The sequence below is a fragment of the Rhinatrema bivittatum genome, chromosome 1 (genome assembly GCF_901001135.1).
Source record: "Rhinatrema bivittatum chromosome 1, aRhiBiv1.1, whole genome shotgun sequence".
In the NCBI taxonomy this organism is placed as follows: Eukaryota; Metazoa; Chordata; class Amphibia; order Gymnophiona; family Rhinatrematidae; genus Rhinatrema; species Rhinatrema bivittatum.
Window position 1 is genome coordinate 329,694,773 of NC_042615.1, and position 19,113 is coordinate 329,713,885.

The window sequence follows — 19,113 nt, forward strand, 5'->3', positions numbered from 1 at the left end:
GCCGTTGAATGTAGCTGGTCCCTTGTTTGGGCATTTAACTGCAACCAGGGGCCTTACGGCTCTAGGTTCAAGCCCGGATGGGGAGAAAGAGTTATCTTTCGGGGCCTCTGGCATGGTCAGTCACTATTTCAATCACCGGCTCACACTCTAGCTGTGTTATGTTCTGGTATGGCTGTGAACCCTGGATCGAGGGAGAGATGACTCCACCCACAGGGAGGAACCCTGTGGGGACTCACCACGATAGGCGTGGCCTCAGCAGAGAAGGACACAGTAACACACTGAGACGATTATGCTGGAAATAGGAGTAGAACCCATAGAGTGGGAATATAGACACTGTCAGAGTAGTGGGATAACCCAGTGATGGTGACCCCCCCCCCCCCCCCCCGCCGGTAGTGGCCCGCAGAGCGGGGTACTCCGAGAATATGTGCTATCGATGGTAGCTGAGGTGCAGGAGGTCAGTGGAACTGGGAAGATGAGGAATCCAACTCTGAAGTGAAGATTCGTAGAAGAGAGTTTGCTGAGGGAGCACGGTAGTGGTCCGAGGCATGGGGGTACACCGGAGGTTCCTTCAGCAAGAGATGGTATGCAGTAGGTAAACGTACTCACAAGGTAGGTCATATGCAGAGTTCCAAGCATGAGTAGATAGATTCTCCAGGCAGGAAGGCCCTCCGAGGAGCGGATAGCCGGAACACGACAAGGCCCCCGAGGAGCAGGTACCTAAAGCGTCCAAGTCCCGGAAACAAGAACTCTGGACTAGTAGCAACCATGTGAAAAACACAATTCAGTAATGACTATCTTCTTTTTTTTTTTGAGTCCAACAAGTGCAAAACTAAGCATTAGTGTAGAGAAAAGATTCAAACTCGCTCTGGTTGCACATGTTGGATTCACCAAGAATATGACCAGGCCATACCCTTTTCACAATTAAAGACTAGAGCCAAGGCATACCAGGCTAATCAGAGTTGGGGAGTGAGACTCATAGAGGCAGTTGTTCTCACAGTGAATGAATACCAGTTTGGGGGGGGGGGGGGGGGGGGGGTTGTGGCAGAGGCTGCAGACCTGGGCTATAACCTTTTTGGCTTCGTCAGGCAATGAGCAGGAACATGCGATGCCTATATGTTTAATCTCTGTCCATTGCCACTAACAGACCAACATTTAAATGGGCCACGTCTGTTTGTGCCAGTTAGGTACAACAGATAGGCATCTTGTGCTCTTTGCCAGTCATGAACCTCAGCCTTTCAAGAAGGGGAAAGAAATGTGCCACTCACTCTTCAGCTTCCTGTTATGTTCATTTGTGTATGCATGGCATGGCAACTTATATGTGTACTGCTGTGCATTCCTATTGAAAGCAGTGACAGCAGGAAGTATGCAGGGCATCCTATTTTAGCACAATGCCAAGGTGCATGAGTGGATGTAGCGTAGAAGATGGCAGGGCTGGCAGGAATAGAATTTATTTATTTAAAAAACTTGTATCCCACACGTGTCTGTATATTCATGGTGGATAAAAGCAATAACATTCATAACAATAAACGCAAACATATTTAAAGCAAATACATGAACAAAATATAAACACACAAAAAGATTGTCTTTGTAAATGACAGCTGAAAATCTGTGACAGATCCATACTAGTGAGACGTTATCTCAGTGACAGTTCAGCAAGATATTCAGAAAAGGCCTGCTTAAACAAGTAGGTTTTTAACAATTTCTTAAACTGAGCTGGACAGGTAGTTAATCATAGGTGCTCAGGCAGCGAGTTCCAGAAAATGGGGCCGCCGATGGAAAATGCACAGTCCCAGGTTTCCACCCAGATGTGCACCACGCAATGATGCCGCTTCCAACAAAGCCTTATTTGCCGAGTGAAAGGCCAGGATGATAGATGCGTAGTATCATGTTCAAGCTCATGGCAGCCTGGGTGTTTAATGCCTTATGAATCATGTTAGCTATTTTATACCTAATTTTGATATTGTATAGGGAGCCAATGCAGGTTTGTAATACCGGAGAGATAATGTTGTCTGAGACAGGTGCCAGTCAGCACACAGGCAGCAGAGTGCTGTACTGTCTGCAATGGTTTGAGTATTGTATTCAGTAAACCCAGATATAAGGTATTACCATAATCCAGGCCAGTAGTAACTAAAGCCTGGAAGATAATGGTTTAAGATGTTTCAAAATACACATTTTATATAGCACAGAATGAGTCCAATTTTTAACATGTGATCACATGTTCAAGTTACCCATCTAGGGAGAGACCAAAATCAGGAACTGAACAATTGGCATTCAATTACCATCAAAAGATAAGACGGGGGGGGGGGGGGGGGGGGGGGTGTTAACCAGAGGAGTTCTACTCAGGAGCAGCAATTGTGTTTTACTGGTGTTTAACAATAGTCTGTTATGAAACAGCCATTGCTTGACAGTGCTCAAGCAGATCATTGCAAATTTCAGTGTATAGTTCCAAGGTGACTGTACTGGGATCAAAAAACTGAATGTCATCTGCGTATACCTTGAAAGTTAATTCCCAAAGCTGCCAATATTGTGCAAATAGGGGATAAGTAAATAATGAATAACGTAGCCGAGAGTCTGTGAAGGCAAAAACCTCCTGATTTTATAGCATGATTCCTGGGGATGCAGGGTAGGTGATGGATTTCTTGTGTGTGGCAGATGAGTCTCCAGTGCTTCTAAACTTACTATCTACCATACGTTGAAGCGTGGAAGAAGGATGTAAGTTGGAGAGACCATGACAGCAAAGTGAGGTTGAAGATTGTGTAGTGTGGTGACAATATGCTCCTATGACTGACTTATTCTTTTGCTGTTTATAGTACTACCAGGATACATGCAGCACAGTGCCTTGCTCATGGAGCTCACAATCTAGTCAAGACAGACAGACAAAGCTTGGGGAAAGCTGGGGTTAAGACTAAACGGTGGGTACATAGATCACTTATCTAACTGAGTAAGGCTGAAAGAAATCCTTTTATGGATAGGACAGCTATGAGTAACAAAAGGAAACTACAGAATGTGTAGAGAGTAAAACATTTAGTCATGTGCCAGCCGTGCATACTATTTATTTATTTATTTATTTGACAGTTTTATATACCGACGTTCTGGTAACATAGTTACTAATCACTTCGGTTTACATTGCAACAAATAACTTGACAATATATAGAATAATGTCTTACAATGAACAAGGTAGGATGAACTTGGCTAAATAAATAATAAATAATAATAATGAATTAAAATGAACATGGGAATTATAATTTAAATAAAATTTAAATACAATACATTTTAAAGAAAATGAGTATAAATGCTGGTATAATTGCTGGTACTGACTATGTCGAGGCTGGTGTCGATAGTGATGAGGTTAAGAGCTTGGTTGTTGGGGTTAAGGAAATGCTTGGTTAAACAACCAGGTCTTGAGTCTCTTTTTAAAAGTAGGTGCTGATTGTTCAATTCTAAGGTCTGGTGGGAGAGAGTTCCAAAGTTTAGGACCAGCGGTGGAAAGAGCTCTTCGACTTAGTGATGTTTTGAGAGGATGGGCCTTTAGGGTGTCTCTCTGGGCTAGTCTAGTTGGACGGGAGGAGGTGTGAGGCTGTAAAGGAATGGTGAGGTCAATTGGAGTAGAGTTATTGATGATTTTGTGGATTATTGAAAGGGTTTTATAAAGGATTCTATGTTTGATAGGGAGCCAGTGAAGGTTTTTTAAGATGGGAGTAATGTGGTCCCTTTTGCTGGATTTAGTTAGAATCCTCGCAGTGGCGTTTTGTAACAATTGTAGAGGTTTCAAAGTGTTTGCGGGTAGACCAAGCAACAATGAGTTACAGTAGTCTATTTTTGAGAATATAATTGTTTGTAATACATATCTGAAATCTTTGAAGTGTAGGAGGGGTTTTAGTCTCTTTAATACTTGAAGTTTAAAGAAACCTTCTTTTATAGTGTTATTGATGAAGCTTTTATAGTTCAGTAGATTATCCATGGTGACGCCAAGATTTCTGACCTGGGTGGAAAAGGCTGGAGGAGATAAGGTGTGAATATTAGGTGAAGTGTAGTTGCCATCTGGAGTGATGAGAAGGAATTCTGTTTTTTTGGAATTGAGTATCAAATTAAGATTTGTTAGGAGGTTATTGATAGATAGAAGACAGGAATTCCAGAATTGTAAGGTATTTTGCAATGAATCTCTAATCGGGATAAGGATTTGGACGTCATCTGCATAAACATAGTGTGTAAGATTGAGTTTGGAAAGGAGCTGACATAGAGGGAGAAGATAAATGTTAAATAATGTTGGAGATAAAGAAGATAAAGATAAAGAATAATTCATCAAGCACTGTAACGTTCACAAGACAGTGGTGGCGGGTTTTGTTTTATTTTTTTCACTGTAAAAGACAAGATTTTTTCTGTGTGTATGAGTACTGATGGTTTCCTCATTAAATTTTATGGAGCCAGGGGAATTTGTGTTAAAGATAGGGATGAGCGGGAAAAACAATAGTTAACTTTTCTGTTTCATGGGGGGGGGGGGGGGGGGGGGGTTTGTATCGTTTAAGGGTTTTTGGTGTGGTAAGCAAAACAAATGAGAATACATGCCTTTTTACAGAGAACATGCAACTGAGGCAGACTTGTGGCAGAAGCGTGGGCAGGCATTTTGGACTTTGTGTTCTTAGTTTGCACTGACACCGCAGTCCCATGTATACTCAATGCAGTTTCTCTGATGTTTTCTTAAATAGAGGATTGCTGTTATCTGAGTGACTCTGCATGTTTTAAAAGGGATAATGAGCACCATGCATATTCTAATGAGGCTGATAATTCCACGGCTCAAAACCAGCCCAGCCCCCAAATGTATCATCATCATCATCATCATCATCATCATCAAAGAATTTGCTGCTAATTGGCCTCCTATGCAGCCTCTGGTCACCTGGCAAATTGAAAACACAGTGTGTGTTTGTTTGGGTTTTTTTTTTCTAATTCACCTGATCTTCCCAAACAGAAGTTTGCTTTGGCCTCATTTCAGGTCTCTCATGAGGTGAATTGAACCCTAACTTTGCATCTGAGGTGTAGGGAGATACAGGAGCAATTTTCAGTAGATCACCTAGTTGCATGTACATGGGACATGTGTACTTTACACCTGGCATTTGTGCAGAAGGCTAAACGGAGAATAAATAGTGCAGACATACATTTGGGAATGGCATTTTTCACGCTGCTATAAAAGCATGTGCACTGCAGTACTGAAACCCACATATACTTTTTAGCTGGGCAGATGGCACAGTTTTCAGCAGGACCAGTTTACCCAGCTAAATTGCTCCTTACCTGACTTCGGTGGCTTAGAAAACATTTCCTCGCGGTGACTGGCTGAAAGTCCCAGCTTGAGCATTGCTTCTCAGCATTGGCCCTGCTGTGGTAGCGGGAGCTCCAGCCCAGTCTCCTTCCCTCTATGCATGAGGGAGAGCAGCACTTCATGCCATGTTTGCTACCGCCTCCTCCTCCTCCTCCGCCAACCTCAAACAGAAGTTTGACTGCGTGGAGTCCTGTAGGCTTCAGAGACCAGACCGGCCAGCACTCTGCCTTGTCCAAGCAGGGCGAGCCTGTCTTGCCCTGCGGACATAACTGTAGTCAAGAGAGAGAAGGAAAGGCGGGACATTTGGTAAAGGGAGAAGGAGAAAAAGGGGGGGGGGAGTGAGAGCGAGGAAGGAAGCAGCCAATGGAGGGGGTAGAATTCAAATAGGAGTGTGGGATTGGAGGATAGGGAGAAAAAAGGAAAGGAGGGGGGAAATAACTGCCAGTCGGTGAGGAATGACCGAGGCAGCAGGTTGAGGCTTGCCCACCCGCCCACCCTGTACTTGGAAAATGTGTATTTTGGGAGAAATGTTGTATTCGTCGCAGTGGCGGTAAACCCGAGCCTCAAAGGTTGTTTATTGCATTGGGTTGTTAAGTTTACAGAGGGGGGGGGAATCTTGTGCAGTGCGGGGGGGCTGCTGCACGAGATTGCCAAAGAGCAAGAGGGGGGCCGATGCTCGGAGGCTTTACAGGAGGAGGCTCTACCACTGGAAACGGTGGGGGGCGCTGTGGGACTGTTATATGAATGGGGGGGAAAGGGGGGGATTGTTATATGATATTATAAGTACTTGGCGAGGCTCGGGTTAATATAAGAATAAACTGCGGCCTTTATTACTCCAAAGAAAGTGTGGTGTGATTTGTGGGAAAGTGTTAAAACGAAAATGGGGTCATGAAAGGGGGGGGAGGGGAAGGAATGAGCGAATCTTGTATCTAGCAGTTATGAAATTCAGAATAAAGCCGGCAGAGACGGTGTCTAATGAGGAATTAAGCACCACTCTCCTCCTGCCAGAAAGAATGGGGGATGGGGCGGGGGGACAGGGAGTAAAAGGTTTGCACAGATGGAAGGGAGTGAGAGAGGATCGTGGTGTGTGGGGGGGGGGGGGTAGCGAGCAAATCATATGGGGAGAGTGGGTAGTGAGAGATAACTATATGAGGGCTGAGAGAGTGTCACACAGGGGCAAAAGAATGGAGAATCACATGGTGTAGGAAGATGAGAGAGAGAGAGAACTGTGAAATCACTGGGCCAGATTTTCTAACCTATGCGTGCGCGTAGATTTGTGCGTGCAACCCGGCGCACACAAATCTACACCCGATTTTATAACACGCATGCGCAGCCGCGCGCATGTTATAAAATCCGGGGTCGGTGCACGCAAGGGGGTGCACCTTGTGCGCACTGAGCCCTAGGGAAGCCCTGATGGCTTTCCCTCCGATTTCGGAGCGGCCTCGGAGGGAACTTTCCTTTCGCCCCCCACCTTTATTATTTAAGTTGCGCCTGCTTCCGGGCAGGCGTAGGTTGCACGCGCCCGCGATCCCCCGGCCTAACGGGCCTTCGGAGGCCTCTGGCCATGCCCCTGCCCCGACCGCCCCCACCCCTTTTTTCGAGCCCCGGGACATACGCGCTTCCCGGGGCTTGTGTGCGTCGCTGAGCCTATGCAAAATAGGCTCGGTGCTAGCAGGAGCGAGTTTTCGGGGTTACGCTCGTAATATACGTGCGTAACCCTTTGAAAATCCACCCCACTCTGTGCTTTATATTTTACTGCCGAGGTGAAATTTGTAATAAAGATTTTGAAGGCTTCTTCTGCCTCTCAGTTGTTATAAACCGTGGTGCTTCTGTACTGCTTCTTATCATATCCTCATGCATTCATAAAAACCAGAAAGCAGGAATGTAACCTCGCAGCTGAGAGTAAACAGGGAAAGAGGGTCAGCCCGTGGTAAGTGCTGTGTACTGCCAGGCAGAAGGTCCCTGGTTTACTCGTTGGGTCAGCTAAGGATGCTGCAGAGGCAGCGTTCATTGCCTCCCCCCATGGGGATGGGATGGGGAGAGAGACATGGCTGTTGCTTAAGGGTGACATCTAGTGGATGGATTCAGGATCTATGATTGCAGGATTCTGGAAGGGGTGAATTTTCAGTTACATGTGTAAAAATCAGTATACTGCGTGCAAATAGCTCGTACTTGCATACACGCTATTTTATAAACATCAAACATACACGTGTATTTTTACTTTCTTGTGCACATCTGCACACGTAAAAAAGGGGTGGTCTAGGGGTGTTGCGGGTATTGCTGGCCAAAGTTTGCGTGAAGTTGCTGTTTTATACGAGACGTACACAAATACATGGGGTAATGTATTTGTGCAATTTTACTTCTGCTGCCACTGATATCAGACGGGTTTGTTGTCAGTTATTGGTAGCATGGAAGGTCTGAGTGAACTGGAGGAAGATGAAACTGAAGAACTAGGGGGGGGGGTCTTGATGACCTGGAGAGAAGGATTGGGTGAACTGCTGGAGGAATCGGGGAAACTGGTGATTTCAGTTTCACATGCAAGTTTCAAAATATACCACCCCCTACGAGAGTAAATCAGGGTTTTACAAAAGCAAGTCATATTTATTTGTGCATAAAATATACGCGTGTATGTTTATAAATAGCTAGGAAAAGTGTGCGTGTGCAATAGACTAACATGCGCTGTCAATGCATTGTAGGTATTTGCACATATGTGGACATACACGTACCTGATATGCACAGGTTATAAAATGTTGTAGTAATTCTCCAACACGGTAATTAAACAGAGGGAAATCCTAACACAACTCTCTGGTATCCTATAAACTATATTACTTCACAGAGAGACAACATACATAATAATATAATTTATTATTTATTTAGAAAACACAAGGTGTTCACCTATCTAAACATTTTAAAATCTAAACTTACACATTCAACCACCATTCACACACCAACATAAAAATTCTGTGTTACACAAACAATTCTGAATTACAGTTAACCAATACACATCATTATTACAATTTTAAGACAAAGATTTATTTTATATTGCTTAACTTATTTATTTTGTATATCCTATCCATGTTCTGTTCATGTCCTGTCCAACAAAGGATCTCTTTGTTTCGCCTTCCAATCAGGCTTCCTCAGGGACTCGGTCTCAAAAAAGCCGGTTGATTTTCTCCCAATATTTCTGTCTTGAGACCTTTTATATTTATATCCTTACTAAACAACCAAAAACAAAATACAAAAACTTTATCATTTTCTTCAAAAAGTTGATGAATCAACCAATAACATTTATATTAACCCGCAGCTTACCTCTCAGAAAATAGAAATCTCCGCACAATTTTTATTCTACCTTCAATATAAGTCAGGGTTATTTCCAAACGGACATCTCTTCCAGATGTAGTGTGCCGTGTAGTAAGAATGATGCATTTCAGACTCGTACTGAACTGCAAAAATTTTTTAGACGGTTACATATTCGTGAATATTTTTCTAATGAAAATACCCCGTTTGAAAGAGGAGGATTGTATAAACCATCTAAATGGGTACCTCCAACTCCCCCTAGTCATTTGTTACAAACGTTTCAAACATTGGTATTGGCTGAGGTTGATTATATTGATGAACAGAATGAATATTTACAATATAATCTTTCAAGGGATGAATGGAGAGCACTTAAACAGTTAAGAAGCGATCCTACTGTAAAAATTGTAGCCGCTGATAAGGGTGGTGGAATAGTCCTTATGAATATTGGGGACTATGATCATGAAGTTTATAGACTGTTGGCAGACGAGAAATCGTATAAGAAGTTGGATAATGATCCTACCGATTCATTACATCAATATATCAATGAGACTCTGGAAGTTGCATTGAAAGAAAAGATCATTACTGAAAAAGAATTTCGTTATTTAACGGTATCTTTTCCAGTTACAGCTCATTTTTACATACTTCCAAAAATTCATAAGACTCTTGTTAATCCACCTGGTCGTCCTATAGTGGCCGGAATTGGGACTGTATTAGAACCGATTGCTAAATTGTTAGATCACTTATTACAACCTAGTGTATTGTCCATCCGGTCATATATAAAGGATTCCACAGATTTCATTAATTCATTGACAGTATTACAGCATATAGAACCGGATTGGTTATTGGTGACTGCTGATATAACCTCGTTGTACACCAGCATTCCACAACAGTCGGCACTTGATATTATTAAAGGTGAACTCATAAAGATGAATTTGCCCAAACGAAGGTTGGATTTTTTGATTACCATTGCAGAAATAGCACTTACTAGAAATATATTCAGTTATAAAACTGATTATTTTTTACAAGTCAGTGGTATTCCTATGGGGTCTCCGTTAGCCCCTAGTACAGCTTGCCTTTATGTGGCAAATTTTGAGGAAACTTTTATTTACAGTTCACCTTTATATCATAATATCGTTTATTGGAAACGGTTTATAGACGATTTATTTTTCATCTGGAGTGGCAATAAGGGTGACTTGGAAAGATTTTTGGATATGATGAACTCCAGTGATCCAAATTTGATTTTTACTGTTACTCAAAACACAGGATTTACAGTATTTTTGGATATGAAAGTATCGTTATGAACACAGGTTGGTAACCAGTGTACATAGAAAATCTACAGATCGTAATACTTTATTGCATTATGGGAGTTTTCATCCAAGGATGCTTAAAAATAACATTCCAACGGGACAGTTCCTTCGTTATAGGCGCCTGTGCAGCACGACAGCAGAGTTTAAGGCACAGGCTTATCAATTATCTGAACGGTTTGTATCTAGGGGGTATAGTAAATCTGTAGTAAAAAAGGCCTATAAGCGGGCATTATATTCAAATAGGGACAACCTATTGATTCCAAATGTCAAAGAAAAATTGACTCGACCAATTTGCACCATTCCTTACTCTGTAAAATCTGGTGGTATAAAACAAGCCATCTTAAAACATTGGCATATTTTGTCCAATAGTTCCCAATTTAGAGAGACACCAATTTTTGCAATGAAAAAGCGCCAGTCATTACGTGATCAATTAAGGAACTATAATGATCCGAGGGACCCTGATGATAGTTGTGGGCAATTTAGATGTGAGGCTTGTTCGGTTTGCTCTTCTGTAATGGTGTGTAAGGTTTTTGAACATTCCCATTTAAAGCATCCGTATAAGATTCCGGGGAGATTTGATTGTAATTCCAGCGGTGTAGTATACGCCATACTTTGCCCATGTGGGTTGATCTACGTGGGTCAAACGGCGCGTCCAATACGTTTAAGAATTATTGAGCATCGCAGTCGCATTAGGACGCGTCGAGAACATGCCCCTTTGGTAGAACATTGGGTGCTAAAAAATCATTCTGTTGATGAGATCCGATTTTTTGTGATTAATAAAGTTACATTAAAGTATGGTGGGGATTTGTCCGGAGCTTTGAGAAGAATGGAACAACGTTTCATTTTTAATTGGCGTACTGTTATACCATTGGGTTTAAATGATGCCATTGAATGGCATGCATTTTTCTAAATGAGAACTAATTGAAGGGGTGGAGAAATGGATTGTTTGAAGGATAGTATATAGTTTCAGGTATTCAACATCGTTACTTCATTTCCGGCGTAGAATGTTACGTCAGGTCACATGTAAGTATGGCGAAGGTGAATCGATTGTGGTTAGGAGTGTTATAAAGTAAATGGTAAGTTTGTATTTAAAGGATATGTTATAAAGAATGTTTTATTGTTGGTTTTTAATAGATACAATGAGGCACACGCAAGGTTCCATAATGAATTAAGGCTTATGAATTATCGGAGGAATACTATTAGAGGCTTGGAACCAGTGTTGAGGCTTGGTTGTAACGTTTTTCATTATTGAGCTGTGTGAGTAAATTGGGATATGGGGTAAAAGTTTGGGATAGTTTTCTGGGGTAAGGTTTATATAATGTCTTGGCTATTTTATTGTAGTGATCAAAAGTTGATTCTGGAAGAGATGTCCGTTTGGAAATAACCCTGACTTATATTGAAGGTAGAATAAAAATTGTGCGGAGATTTCTATTTTCTGAGAGGTAAGCTGCGGGTTAATATAAATGTTATTGGTTGATTCATCAACTTTTTGAAGAAAATGATAAAGTTTTTGTATTTTGTTTTTGGTTGTTTAGTAAGGATATAAATATAAAAGGTCTCAAGACAGAAATATTGGGAGAAAATCAACCGGCTTTTTTGAGACCGAGTCCCTGAGGAAGCCTGATTGGAAGGCGAAACAAAGAGATCCTTTGTTGGACAGGACATGAACAGAACATGGATAGGATATACAAAATAAATAAGTTAAGCAATATAAAATAAATCTTTGTCTTAAAATTGTAATAATGATGTGTATTGGTTAACTGTAATTCAGAATTGTTTGTGTAACACAGAATTTTTATGTTGGTGTGTGAATGGTGGTTGAATGTGTAAGTTTAGATTTTAAAATGTTTAGATAGGTGAACACCTTGTGTTTTCTAAATAAATAATAAATTATATTATTATGTATGTTGTCTCTCTGTGTAGTAATTCTCCACGCAGCCATATGGAGTTGTTTGAAAGTTACCCTCCCTATGTGATTTTTGTGTGTGTGTTTGGGGGGGGAAATCCCTGGGTGTTCTGAGTGAAAGCTCATAGCTCTAGATCCCAGACTTTATTCCAACTGAGTTGGAAGTACAGATGAGCAAGTGGAAACTGTGAGGTTAAAAAAAAAAAAATTTGTGATCATAAAAAGGGTGCAACTATTAGTCTTAAAAAGTGTAAAAAAAAAAAAAAAAGTAAGAAAATATCGGGCAAAAATAGACAAGTGACCTAGGAGTAAGAGAAAACAAAAACATGTTGCTGCCACAGACTAACAATCAGGCTGATGTAATACTCAGAGGGTAAGCTCTCTAGAACGGGCAACTACAGCCATTAGGGATGCTCAGCAGTAAAGTGTGTACTGCTCATCTATAGGTGCCTTCCCTAGAGAGCTTACCCTTTCAGTTCACTGGGCAAGCCTTGCCCAAATGGGCACAATCTCGCATGCCAGGCCAAGTTGGGATGCCTGGTGCCAGCCTTGCATGCTAAGGCATTTTGGTCATGCTCATTCCACTTCAAGCACTTGCCTCATTACTCCAGTTTTCTACATTAGTGTGGATTTTTCAGGTTAACTCACATTTTAGCACATTTTTTCCATTAAGCAAGCTTTTTACATTTTTTTTTTTAACTCCTGATCAATTTGTATCCCATTAGCTTACTGCATCCCGCTGGGAGCCCTGTTTTTAACAAGTGCGTTAAATGTTAGCGCAGATTTTACTTAACTCCGCATTTAGCATGGGTTTTATTACATCAGCCCCCAAGGAGACGCTCTGGAAGGGGAAACAAGTCAGCCATGTTACAGATGAATTGGCCTTTGGAGGAATTCAATTTTAAACAAGTGCACCACAGCTGCTGAAAAGTGACTCATATAAGTATTGCAGTGATACGGTTTGCAATCTGGAAGCTAAAGTGTTAATAATTTATCAGAAGTATTTATTTTAGTCCTCATTTTTTTTACTACGCCATACAGCAATAGAAACATATACATAAATAGTCACAGTAACAAAAATAAATAAATAAATAGAAAGCAGTACAAATAAAGCCAGAGCTCGCCCTGAGCGTAAGGGAAGCTTTTGGAATTGATAAGTAGCCTAACTGCCTGCTCGGCTAGCATTAGAGCTGAAGGAGGGAACGCTTACGTGGCTCTGACGTGCCGCCACTGTTGCTTCTACTCCTTCTTGCATAGTAATTGGTGCTGCACACCGGGAGCTGAAGGCAGATCACGTAGAATCCTTTCCTGCCCTCTTTGTGTCTGTGCCCGAGCCCAGGCTGCTGCCCTGGCTTGATTGTGCCCAGGGGCTCCCTCCCTCTCGGTGCATGTTTTGGCAGTTTCTAGGTGTTTTGGCTTCCTGTGGGGGGGGGGGAGGGGGTGTCACAGATTTGTGAGGATTATTTCTTCTTCTTTTTTTTTTTTTTTAATGTGATGTTTTGTTTTTTTTGGTTCCTGTTCGCAATTTAACATCAAGAGCTTGTTCCCAGAGAATGAATTTCTCTGCAAGGTCAGCGCTACCTTCAACTCAGGCTCAGTTCGCCTCAAGGTAAGGGAGAAATGTTGGGGAAGACTTGTGGGATTTGTAAAATAGTAAGGTTATTTTATTGTAAGAATTGTTGGAGTGACCTATATCACCCCCACAGCAGGATTAGATTGTAAACAGCACATTTTTCAACTTGTTTTATGAAAAGATTGCATTTCTGTGAGTGAAACTTTGAAATCGTATGTCATGAAAGAATGAATATGAAAATTAAGAGAGAAAAATGTATGCATGCTGAGGTTCCTCAGGAAAATATCTTTGTTTTTTGTTTATTTTTTGGGGGGTTCTGATCATATATTATCAGGCTTTAATTGAAGTTAATTACACAGGGGACATGGAGCTTCAACAATACCATTTTTTAAAAAATTGAATAAGGAGATTATATGCAAGGCTGACCTACATTATTTCCTCCTCTTTATTTTGAAACAGAAAGCTGATTTTGACTGCCTGCAGCCCACAGTTATGGTGGGGAATTTATAATAAGACCATGGCAGAGATGTAACAAGAGGCAGACCTAGGAGAAAGCAAAGACACGACAGGCTGCTACAAAATCACCTTACAGAGGTGGAAGTTGGTTTAAGACTGCAACCAAAAAAATCAGAAATTAAATAAGCTTTTGTTTTTACCTTTAAACTGAGGAATATTTATTCAGAGGAAATAAGTCAGGCTATGGCTCCAGTACAGCAAAGTTGCATGGCTGAAATGTTAAAACCACAGCAGCAATGTGCATTGTGCACCTGTACACCGGTGAGCTGGTTGGAAGGACAGACTTGGTTCTGTATCAGTGAAATAGTGCTTAATAACTGTATTTCACAGTGTAACTTCCCTAAATATTCTTTTTCAAAATGCAATGAGTGAATTTATGAAGCACAGTTGTATTATTTTTTTTTTTTTTGCTTCTCCTTGTGAATGGAGACCTTCCACTGTGAGTCACAGGATTTTTAAGCCATTCAAAGTTTACTGAAAGAGAATTTACGCCCAACTGTTAAAGCATTTCTCTTTGCAGCAGGAAGTTTGCGTTTTGGATGGGTGGTCCGGCCAAAGTGTCGGGCTGCCCGACGTTAATGGGCACGTCGGACAAACTCCGGCAGCTTGACGCCGGAGGAGGGAGGGTGGTGGGATTGGGGAATTGTTTAAATTTTAAATACTCCCTTCACGGTGCCGCGGGGGAGTATCGGGAGTCTTAAGGCTATTTAAAGGGGCGGGGTTTCCGCCGGGGTCTCTCTTCCCCCGGAGGTTCTGGCTGAGCAGCGACCCTCACTCCCGCCCTTATGCTTGTTTTGTAAACGGTTGGTTTCGGTTGCTGTCGCAGTGTTGATTGGCAGTTTGCCCGAGCCTCATTGGTGCTAGGCGGAGGCTCGACGGGTAGCCAGTTTAGGGCATCAACTGGCTGGAGCAGTACCCATCGGGGCAATTGGTTCTGCTGGACTTAGCTCCTTGCTGGCCGGTGGCGGGGGCTGGATTTTAGGTGGCAGGGTGCTGCCTAAATAGGACTTGGCCGGGTGGCCTGCAGTTGGTTGTTTTGCTGGCGGGTGGCGGCTAACCGCTGGTTTATGTTGTAATTGGCTCGGGCTAGTTGTGTTTTGTTAATAAAAGCCGCGGCCTGTTAATTCCCATACCAGAGTGAACATAAGAACATACATTGTAAAAGGGTGGTGAAAGAAGGTGGAGTGATGTTCTGACTGCGTCTGTTATGGGGGTTGGATTCGTGTCTAGAATTTCTCATTCAAATATACAAAGTGGTGCGAAGCTGCTTTCTCTGTCTTAGGGAGATTTGTAATATTTATCTAAGGAAGATCTAGCCACTCTTATTCATGCAAAGGTCATCCGTGACTAGACAACAGCAAAGTTTTTAGGTTACAATGCATTCAGAATACAGCTGCATATACTGTATCCTCTATGGTTTAGAACATTTAGGTTCATATTTCCTCTGTATTTACAAGCTAATTTTAAAACAAGCGAGCACGCGCCTCCATACACGCACGTATCGGCACGTGAGCGGAGATACACTGGGATTTTAAATCATGCGCACACTTGCGCATGTATTATTTTAAAATATGTTCACCACGCGTTACGTATGTTCCTAATTTTAAGCGGTTACTCAAGCAAACCTATTTTGTGTATCTTCCATAGGACTTTGCTGACTTTAACGCATGTATGTAAGCAGATTTTAAAACATGCTCGCCTGAGGGACAGTCCCAGTTTCTCCAATTAGTCCACAAGTTCATCCAGTCAATCTCGAGGTCATTCAGGCCTTCTAGTTCTTCATCCTGCATGCTTCCCCAGTTCACCCTGTCATGTAAGCCCTAAACACAACATCTGCAGTCTTGCTCCTCATCAGGAGCAGTAATAAATTTACATGGCTACCAACCGCCATGCGCTGCAGCCTCCGGTTTTAAGGTACAGAGTTACACGTATAACTGTTGGCCCCAGAGCATTCATGCCCCGCCCCTTTTCTGCCTCTTATTTTTGGCTCACGCATGCACATAAATAGCAGTTTTTAAAATCCGCGTTGCTCAGGTGCCGCCCACATACTCGCATATATGCCCATTTTTGCACGAGCAATGCTTTTAAAATCGACACCTAAAGTTTTTGCACTGGTTAGCTGTGGCCTTTAAGACTGAGTTTAAAATTCTCACAATGTACTAAGCCATAAGTGATTTGAAAGCCAGAGATGGGCGAACTACAGTCTTTGGGCCAGAACCATTCAGTCTGCACCATTTGTTTGCTTGCCACCTACCTTGATCCTGTGTTCTTTTATCACTGGCCTGCCAACTCTCTGGCCCAATATCATCAGCAATGGCCTGACGTCATTTTGGGCCTTTGTTGTTGATGTCTGGCAGGTCGATTGGGAGCGGCAACTGGAGATGACCGTGCCATCATCGATTGGCAGCTTGTTACCTATGAAGAACAGACACTTTGAAGCACTAGTTCCTTCCCCAAGGGGAATATCATAAATTCCTTTTGTGGTGGAGAAATGTGAAAATAGCAATCCAGAGCCAGTCACTGGCAGTGATATTTGCATAGTGTGTTAGAAATTTGTTCTGAAATCGGCAAAGCTGTTCTTATGCTTCATTTGATAACCTCATCTGGCTGTCATCAGGAAACCATCATGCCCAGCTTTCAGTATTTTTCTTATCTTCTCCCAATGCTCCTCCCAATTAGTATTTAAATTGCAGTCTATAATGAGGGAGAACAAGCTGCAGCTATCTACAGCATGAGTTCTGCTTGCTTGTGTAGTTTTGTAACAACCATGTTCACAGACCAGTTTTTCCATCAAAGATTGTGTGACTCCCTCTGTTCTGTATTATTTCCTTGGACATGCATCGTATTGGCTGATGAATGGTTTGATTTGGTTGTAGCTCATGATTGGTTTTTCACTTGTCTTTAGAGCATTGAGGATGGATTACAAACACACACGCCCCCCACTAAAGGAGCTCCAAAGAGAACTCTCCCACCTGTTCAAGGAACTCCAAGGGAGATCCAGTTCCCCAGACTTGGTGCAGACAAGAGGCAGTAATGGGTTCCCAGTTTAAAAAAAAAAGTTTGCCTACCCCCTGGCGTAGTACGACAGCTTTCAGGGTATATACTCCAAAAAGAAATTTGCGATCCGTGCAGGATTGCAGACTGTATCTACTAAAGAAGTAAAATTGACGGAAACTGGGGGAAAAGGCCTTTTCGTATCATGGGCCCTATTGTAGAACTCGGTGTCTAGAAAAATCCAATTAATAACTTGACTAATTGAGTTTTTAGAAACAAAGGAAAGTAAGTTTCATAACTTATGCTTTTAACTGAATTTTAATGCATATTAATTTGTAGTTTTACTTTAAATTGTAGTTTCATAGAGAGTCTGGAAACATATAGTTTCTTCCTGTAGTTTTTAATTGAATTTCAGTGTTATACCTGTTAGTTTTGTATTAAATTGTTTTACTGATTTGTAATTTTTCTATATGAATCTTGGAATATGGTACCATCTTAGTGACTGCATACTGGTACTACCAAGTTAATGTTTTTTGTTTGTTTGTTATCAGTATTTTTTCTTTATTTGTGTAATATGTATTGAATAATAATATTTGTATATTTTAGTTCCACTAATTGTATTATGTTTAAATGTTTTTGTATACCTCAGAGCTTCTTTAGAATGGATGGTCATGTATAAATCAAAGAAATAAATATATGCAAGACTGTATAGCACTGTAGGTTGTTTGTTTTTTTTTTCTTTTGAACAATTTCGACAACATAAGATTTGCCATACTGGGTCAGAGGGTGGGTTCATCAAACCCAGTATCCTGTTTCCAACTTTAACCAATCCATGTTAGAAGTAGAAGAGAAGAGACGGCTGAGAGCGGATATGATAGAGGTCTTTAAGATCATGAGAGGTCTTAAACGAGTAGATGTGAATCGGTTATTTACATTTTCGGATATTAGAAGGACTAGGGGGCACTCCATGAAGTTAGCAAGTAGCACATTTAAGACTAATCGGAGAAAATTCTTTTTCACTCAACCACAATTAAGCTCTGGAATTTGTGGCCAGAGGATGTGGTTAGTGCAGTTAGTGTAGCTGGGTTCAAGAAAGGTTTGGATAAGTTCTTGGAGGAGAAGTCCATTAACTGCTATTAATCAAGTTTACTTAGGGAATAGTCACTGCTATTAATTGCATCAGTAGCTTGGGATCTTCTTGGTGTTTGGGGGAAGGTGCGGGGGGTTAGAAAGAAAGTTTCCTCCGAGGCCGCTCAGATTTTGGGACGGCCTCGAAGAGAACGGGCAGCGCGCGCAGGGCTCAGCGCGCGCAAGTTGCACAAATGTGCACCCCCTTGCGCGTGCGCCGACCACGGAATTTATAAGATACGCGCAGCTAAGCACGTATCTTATAAAGTATGCGTGCACGTAGATTTAGAAAATCTACCCCTAAGTATACTTGTTTAATAACAGTTTATGGACTTCTCCAGGAGCATGTCCAAACATTTTTTAAACCCAGCTATATAAACTGCCTTTAATTATGCGTTGAGTGAAAAAGAAATTTCTCCGATTAGTCTTAAATGTGCTACTTGCTAACTTCAAGATTACATCTTTCAAAACTTTTCCCTATAGAATATTTACTTTGGTTTTCAGCAGGTTAATAGAAATTGATCCGTGTAAAAGACAGCAAAAAAAAAAAAAAAAATCATATTTACATTTTTATTTCTTACTTTCTTTGACTTTTCTCCAGAGTAGAAAAAGTAGATTTTCAAACATTCCCTTACGTCTCAGCAGTTCCCAAGCTACCTATAAGCAATCCCTCTGTACCCCCATGTGCTATCTCATCACATAGAAAGAACCTTGCCTGTAGGGGCTACAAGGGAGCAAGTGTGCAGTTAGGGGACCAAGCAAGCAGGTGAAGCTTTACCTGCTACACATCTGCAGCTCACCTGTCCTAATGCAATGTCCCCACTCTCTCTCCCAAAGCCGCTGTTCCTAGAGCTTCCCTGGGCTGAGAGGGCTAATCTTTCTCCCTCCCAATAGCCACACTCTGACACCAAATGCAGAGACTGCTCCTTGCCTTCAAGCCAGAAAGCACTGTCTCCTTTCCAGACTCAGGAAATTAGAGGGTACTCTTGGGGCATACCAAGAACTTTTGAGCTTAACTTTCCCCAGACCAAGGGCTTCCCAAACTGTGGGTTGGGACCCCCAAATGCGGGGGGGGGGG

At 41.9% G+C, this 19,113-nt stretch overlaps 1 protein-coding gene and 1 long non-coding RNA gene across 4 annotated transcripts in view; one reads left to right on the plus strand and one right to left on the minus strand.

Moving 5' to 3' along the window:
* Nucleotides 1–19,113, plus strand: part of GPRIN3 (GPRIN family member 3) — a 188,778-nt gene that overhangs the window by 62,135 nt on the left and 107,530 nt on the right. For 2 of the 3 annotated variants that reach the window (XM_029597740.1, XM_029597760.1), the window contains exon 2: nucleotides 13,362–13,433. The exons of the other annotated variant lie outside the window; for it this stretch is intronic. The gene's annotated coding sequence lies outside the window, so the exon portion shown is untranslated. The remainder of the gene's footprint in view (nucleotides 1–13,361; nucleotides 13,434–19,113) is intronic. 3 annotated transcript variants of the gene reach the window in all.
* LOC115089639 lies at nucleotides 8,171–8,710 on the minus strand. Its single transcript, XR_003856191.1, has 2 exons — nucleotides 8,624–8,710; nucleotides 8,171–8,530 (listed from the first exon to the last, which is right to left on the minus strand). It is a non-coding gene; the product is annotated as an uncharacterized LOC115089639 (long non-coding RNA).